Source organism: Pongo abelii, chromosome 20 (genome assembly GCF_028885655.2).
Source record: "Pongo abelii isolate AG06213 chromosome 20, NHGRI_mPonAbe1-v2.0_pri, whole genome shotgun sequence".
NCBI lineage: Eukaryota > Metazoa > Chordata > Mammalia > Primates > Hominidae > Pongo > Pongo abelii.
Window position 1 is genome coordinate 52,341,834 of NC_072005.2, and position 7,303 is coordinate 52,349,136.

A 7,303-nucleotide genomic window follows, 5' to 3' on the forward strand; every position below is an offset into this window, starting at 1 on the left:
ACACCAAAATCAAAGATATCACAAGAAATTAAAAAGAAAAAACTACAGACCAACATCTCTTATGAATATAAATTCAAAAATCCTCAACAAAATATAGCAAACCAAATCCAGCAGCATATATAAAGAATGATATATCAGCCAGGCACAGTGGCTCACACCGGTAATCCCAGCACTTTGGGAGGCCAAGGTGGGTGGATCATGGGGTCGGGAGATCGAGACCATCCTGGCTAACATGGTGAAACCTCATCTCTACTAAAAATACAAAAGATTAGCCCGGCATGGTTGCACGCTCCTGTAGTCCCAGCTACTTGGGAGGCTGAGGCAGGAGAATTGCTTGAACCTGGGAGGCGGAGATTGCAGTGAGCCGAAATCGCACCACTGCACTCCAGTCTGGGCGACAGAGCGAGACTCTGAAAAAAAAAACAAAACAAACAAACAAAAACAATGATACATCATGACCAAGTGGGATTTATCCCAGGGATGCAGTTGGTTCAACATAAGAAAATCAATCAATATAATATACCATATTACTAGACTATAGGGGAAGTCACATAATTCTCTCAAATGATACTGAAAAAGCATTTGACAAAATCTATACTCTTTCATGATAAAATACAAAGAACAAACTAGGAACAGAAGAGAGCTTCCTCAACTTGTTAAAGAGCATCTACAATAAACTCATAGCTAACATCATACTTAATTGTGAAAGATTGAATGCTCTCCCCCTAACATCAGGAACAGGATAAGTATATTCACTCTTACCACTCTATTCAACATAGCTCTGGAGGTTCAAGCCAGGAAAGTTAGGCAAGAAGAGAAAATGCATTCAGATTGAGCAAGATGAAGTAAAATGGTTTCTATTAGCAAATGACATGTGTGTTAAAAATCCTAAGGGCCAGGTACGGTAGCTCATGCCAGTAATCCCAGCATTTTAGGAGGCCAAGTGGGGAGAATCACTTGAGGCCAGGAGTTTCAAGCCAGCCTGGTCAACACAATGAAACTCCATCTCTACAAAAACAGAAAATAGACAAAATAAAAAAATTATAAGTACCTGAGGTGATAGATAGGGTAATTAACTTGATTTAATCATTCAACAAGTTAAGCCTACGTTAAATCATCACATTTTACCCAATGTGAATACACAATTATTCTTTGTCAATTTCCTAAAAAAATTCCTAGCAGAAAATGTGGAAGTAAATCTTGATGACCTCAAGTTAGGTAATATTTTCTTAGATATTACACCAAAAACACAAGAGACAAAAGGAAGAATAGACCCCATCGAAAATTAAAAACCTATGCACTGCAAGCATCAAGGAAATGAACACAATCCACATAATGAGAGAAGTGTTTGCAAATCATATATATGATAAGGGATGAGTATCCAGAATATATTTTAAAACTCTTACAACTATATAATAATAAAATAAGCAACCCAATTAAAACATGGAAAAAATCTGAATAAACTTTTTTCAAAAAGGAATACAAATGGCCAATAAGCACATGGAAAAGATATTCAGCATTGTTATTCACTAAGGAAATGCAAATTAAAACTACACAGTATATCATACGCACCCACCCAGATGACTGTAATAAACAGGAAAATAGAAAATAACAAAGGTTGGAGAATCTGCGGAGAAATGTGAACCCTCATACACTGCTGGTGGGAATGTAATTGATGCAGCTCTGTGGAAAACAGTTTGCCAATTCCTCAAAAAGTTAAATAGAATTACCATGTGGTGTAGCAATTCCACTCCTACATGTACACCCCAAAATAATTGAAAACAGGTTCTCAAGCAAATACATGTATACGTGTGTTCATAACAGCACTATTCACAACAGCCCAAGTGTCCATCAACAGATGAATGGATAAATGAATGCTGATACGTGTATACAATTGAATTTATTCAGTTATAAAAAGGAATGAAGTACTAATAAATTCTACAATGGGGATACGCCTTGAAAACAATAAGCAAAGTAAAAAAAAAAAAAAGAAAGTGACACAAAAGGTCACATATGGTGTGATTCCATTTATATGAAATGTCCCAGATAGGTAAATCCACAGAGATGGAAAGCAGACTGGTATTTGCCAAGGGTGAGGGTAGAGGGGAAGGAGAGGAATAGCTAAGTGGGCATGCGGTGGTCGGGGGCTGCGGAGCCAGGTGACTCGGAGGTAAAAAGCAATTCTAGAAGATGACTGAGCTACTCTTCCTTCAACTTGAGAGAGAAAGGAAGAGAAGGAAGGAGAGGAGGGAAAAGACAGGGAGGGGAAGAGAGGAGAGTGGGGCAGTGGAGGGGGGGAGAGAGAGAGAGAGAGAGATTGATGGTTGCACAAAAAGAAGTTAGTGAACACAGCAGGCATTGCTCACCTTGATGGAATACACACAACAAAACTCTGTCCACCGCCTGGGCTGCCCTTACTTGAGCACACTCCTGGGGTAGTCAGGCCTCATTCCTGGGACATGAAGCCTCACTACTGCCTGGTGCTGAGAGCCCAGGGGCTCCAGGCAGCAGTGCTGGAAGCAGGGCCAGAAGTGCAGTTGGGACTACAGAGCTGGGTCTTGTTCAAGGACAGGATGACCCCCTTATTACAGCCCCAAGAGATTGCAGATATGGTCTCCACTCTGGAGTGTGAACTGGCACAACCACAGTCCAATATCTGGAAGAGTCAGAGCTGATGAGCTGACAGGGGACCTCTGGGAGCCCCCAACCCTATCCACAGTGCTATAATCCTCCCTCCTCTTTTCTCCCTCCACTCACCACACCCCTCTCATCTGTGGTCCCTTCTGAGTCTGAGCCCAGGAGTTCAAAAACAAAGATCAGCTGAGAGCAGAAGGAGAATGACAATGTTTCTGGGGTCACCAGATCATGATCATTGGGGCACAAGATGATGTCTCTGAGTTTCTTTGGTTGCTGTAACAGCTCACAGTGGATTTTGGGACTGACTCTGGATGTAGGTCCTGGAGACTGGGCTTGGCAGGTGAGGAAATGCAGGGAGGGCTCTGGAAAGGGTTAAGCTTCTGGAATTTGCAGGTGGGGAGAGAGATTGCAATGCAGTCAGAGAGGACATGGGTGATTATGAGGTGGGAAACCGAGAATTAAATAGAAAAGAGAAAATTAAGTTTGAAGTTCAGAGGTACCTTAGGGATAACATTAGGCATTAGCTCAACTTGGGGCTGGGGATGACTTACCGAAGATTCTGGGCACCATGGTTTAGGTTTCAGAGCAGCTGATGAGAGAGCAGCGGTGGAAATGGGTCAGTGACTTTACACAGGAGATTATTATAGGGTATGAACTTACCCATATTTAGGGAGGTGTGCAGAAGCAGTGGTTTCTTAAAAAGGGTGGGGCATGAGAAGGCACAGAAAGCATAAGAAAATAAAAGCATCGACAGATCAGTAGGATGCTACTGGACCTGTTCCAGGGCTGTCATGTTCTCAGACAGCTCAAAACTCAGGGCATGAAGTACATTTTCTCCAGTATTCACTGTGAGAACCTCATAGAGTTCCTGGAGATAAAACTCTTAGAAAAGTGCAGAGGCTCCCCTTAGACTGGGCCCCCTGGAATATTTAATTCTCAGACTGCTCCACCCTGAGCCTCCAGGAATTCATTCGTTAGACTTCATGTTTTCCTATCCTGGTACTGGTTCCCACAGGGGTTTCTGGTCATGGGTTTCTGTTGCAGTAGTTTTGATTCTCTGTATCTACCTGCCTGTCTCAACAAATCTTAGGGCAGTGGTTTGCCCTGTGATCCCACTCCTCTAATGGATATAAGAAGAATTGTTAATTGTTTCTTTGTTCAGTATTCACTTTCTGTTAAGATGGAGTGATGAGTTCCAAGTTTCTTACATGCTTGACTGGAAACTGGAAGTCCCAGAGAACATTTCTTTAGAGATGAGGTCTCACTATGTTGCCCAGGTTAGACTTGAACTCTTGGGCTCAAGTGATCCTCCCAACCAAACACCGCATGTTCTCACTCATAGATGGGAATTGAACGATGAGAACACATGGACACAGGAAGGGGAACGTCACACTCTGGGGACCGTTGTGGGGTGGGGGGAGGGGGGGAGGGATAGCATTAGGAGATATACCTAATGCTAAATGACGAGTTAATGGGTGCAGCACACCAGCATGGCACGTGTATACATATGTAACTAACCTGCACATTGTGCACATGTACCCTAAAACTTAAAGTATAATAATAATAATAAATATTTTGAAAACAAAACAAAACAAAACAAAAAAAAGTGATCCTCCCACATCAGCCTCCTGAGTATCTGGGATTATAAGCATGTGCCATAGCGCCCAGCTCAAAAACCTATTTTTAATAATGTTCATCCTCCATCACACTCTGGGGACTGTTGTGGGGTGGGTGGAGGGGGGAGGGATGGCATTGGGAGATATACCTAATGCTAGATGACGAGTTGGTGGGTGCAGCGCACCAGCATGGCACATGTATACATATGTAACTTACCTGCACATTGCGCACATGTACCATAAAACCTAAAGTATAATAATAATAAAAAAAAGAAAAAAATAAAATAAAATAAAATAAAATAATGTTCATCCTCTGCAAGCTGAGACTTTCTTTATGACCCAACATATGTGTGGGGTTCTCAGTTTACATGATATTTGCAAACACGTTGACTTTACTGGATGCTTACACATCACCATTTCATTGCGCTTAAAGAGGAAACTGTAGCTCAGAGAGGTTAAGTACGTTTTGAAATGCCACAACTGGTGATGGTAAACCTGGGTCCGTAAAGTCACAAGAGAGAATTACGAGAGTATGATAGGAAACTTCAAAGGTACTGAAGGCAGAAACTGCTAACAGCATTGGTCTCTGAGGAGTGCAAACGAGCAAATGAGGGGGGAGGTAAAAGGAGGGGAAGGAGATTTTTATTTTTAATTTTCAAAAACCATGTGCTGAATGTTTTATGCTTTGCATGCCCATCTCTAATAATTTAGGGCAAATTCGGGTTGGGCAAATACCCAGGAGAGTGACCAATGGCAGGACAAGACAATGAGAGAGGTAAGCATGAGTCCTGTGGGATGCATAGAGTGAGTGCTTAATTCTCTATCAGTGAGGGAAGTTGGAAGCAGGGTGGGAAGGTTGGGAGAAGGAGAAACCCTGAAGGGAACTAAGTTACTGGGAGCAGGTGCTGGTAGGTGAGTCATGCTGTGGAAGCCTGTTTGCAGTGTTTCAAGGAGTGACTCTTTGGTTGGATGAAAAAGGGACACCGTGGGTGTAGGTAGAGAAGGTGCTGGAGGGGAAGGCAGGCCCAGGTAGCAAAGGGCCTTGTGGGACAAGCTGGGAGCCTGGGTTTCATCCTAGAGGTGGTGGGGAGTCATTCAATAATTTTCTTTTCTTTTTTTTTTTTTTTTTTTGAGACAGAGTTTTGCTCTTGTTGCCCAGGCTGGAGTGCAATGGCGCCATCTTGGCTTATCACAACCTCTGCCTCCCAGGCTCAAGCAATTCTCCTGCCTCAGTCTTCCAAGTAGCCGGGATTACAGACATGCACCACCACACCCAGCTAATTTTTTTTTTTTTTTTGTATTTTTAGTAGAGATGGGGTTTCTCCATGTTGATCAGGCTGGTCTTGAACTCCTAGCCTCAGGTGATCCACCCTCCTCGGCCTCCCAAAGTGCTGGGATTACAGGCATGAGCCACCGTGCCTGGCCATCATTCAGTAATTTTAAGCAGTGAAACTCATGACCAGATCTGCATTCTTCTAAAACCAGGCCCCACTCTGTGATCCTGGCATGTCTTCCCAGACACCCGGGACTATCACAGTCACCATTGCAGCAAGGCAGTGTTTTCCTGTACACTATTATCACCTTGCTCATATGTTTATTTACTTTGCAAAAATATTGGTTTGTTGGTGTCAGAGACAATTCTCCATGGATCTCTTGCATTTTTGCTGGATTGGCAGTGAGGCATTGACTGTCCTTTTGTTCCACACTCTTTTCAAGGATGTTTGTGTAGTGAACTGCCTTGGAAGATAGAGGTAAGGTTTCCCTTTAGAGCAAAGAATACTTGTTTACTGTCCTGTATAATAATGATACTCTCTTCCTCCAGGACATTTAGGCTCTGATAAAACCCTAAAAATTTAGACTCTGGTAAAATGGTTTCTCTTAATGGCAGAACTTGTTAAGAAGAACAGAATACTCTGGTGTGTTTCGCAGCGGTTACTTTCCCCCTTCCCACTTCATGCCAGAGCATGAAGGAGATTTTTCTCCCATATTCACTGTGAGAACCTGATAGGGTTCCTGGAGGTAAAACTCTTAGAAAAGTGCAGAGGCTCCCCTTAGACTGGGCCCCCTGGAGTTTTTAATTCTCAGACTGCTCCACACTGAGCCTCCAGGAATTCATTCATTAGACTTCATGTTTTCCTATCCTGGTACTGGTTCCCACAGGGGTTTCTGGTCATGGGTTTCTGTTGCAGTAGTTTTGATTCTCTGTATGCACCTGCCTGTCTCTCGAAATCTTAAAGGCAGTGGTTTGCCCTGTGATCCCACTCCTCTAATGGATGTAAGAATTGTTAATTGTTTCTTTGTTCAGTATTCACTTTCTGTTAAGATGGAGTGATGAGTTCCAAGCCTCTTACATGCTTGGCTGGAAGCTGGGAGTCCCAGAGAACATTTCTTTAGAGATGAAGTCTCACTATGTTGCCCAGGTTAGACTTGAACTCTTAGGCTCAAGTGATCCTCCCACATCAGCCTCGTAAGTATCTGGGATTATAGGCATCTGCCATAGCACCCAGCTCAAAAACCTACTTTTAATAATATTCATCCTTTGGAAGCTGAGACTTTCTTTATGACCCAACATGTGATCAATTTAGCATAAATGTTTAACATAGACTTGAAAAAAATGTATGTTCTACCACTGTTGAGAGAGAGATATTTATATATTTGTATATATAAAATTAGGCTGGGTGTGGTGGCTCACACCTGTAATCCCAGCACTTTGGGAGTCCGAGGTGGGCAGATCACCTGAGGTCAGGTGTTCAAGACCAGCCTAGCCAATATGGTGAAACCCAGTCTCTACTAAAAATACAAAAATTAGCTGGGTGTGGTGGTGGGCACCTGTAATCGCAGCTACTCGGGAGGCTGAGGCAGGAGAATCACTTGAACCTGGAAGGCAGAGGCTACAGTGAGCTGAGACGGTGCCACTGCACTCCGGCCTGGGATATTGAGAGAGACTTCAACTTAAAAAAAAAAAAATTCTTGCATTTCTATACACTAACAATGAACAAGCCAAAAAGGAAATTAAGAAAACTACCTCGTTTATAATACCATCAAAAAGA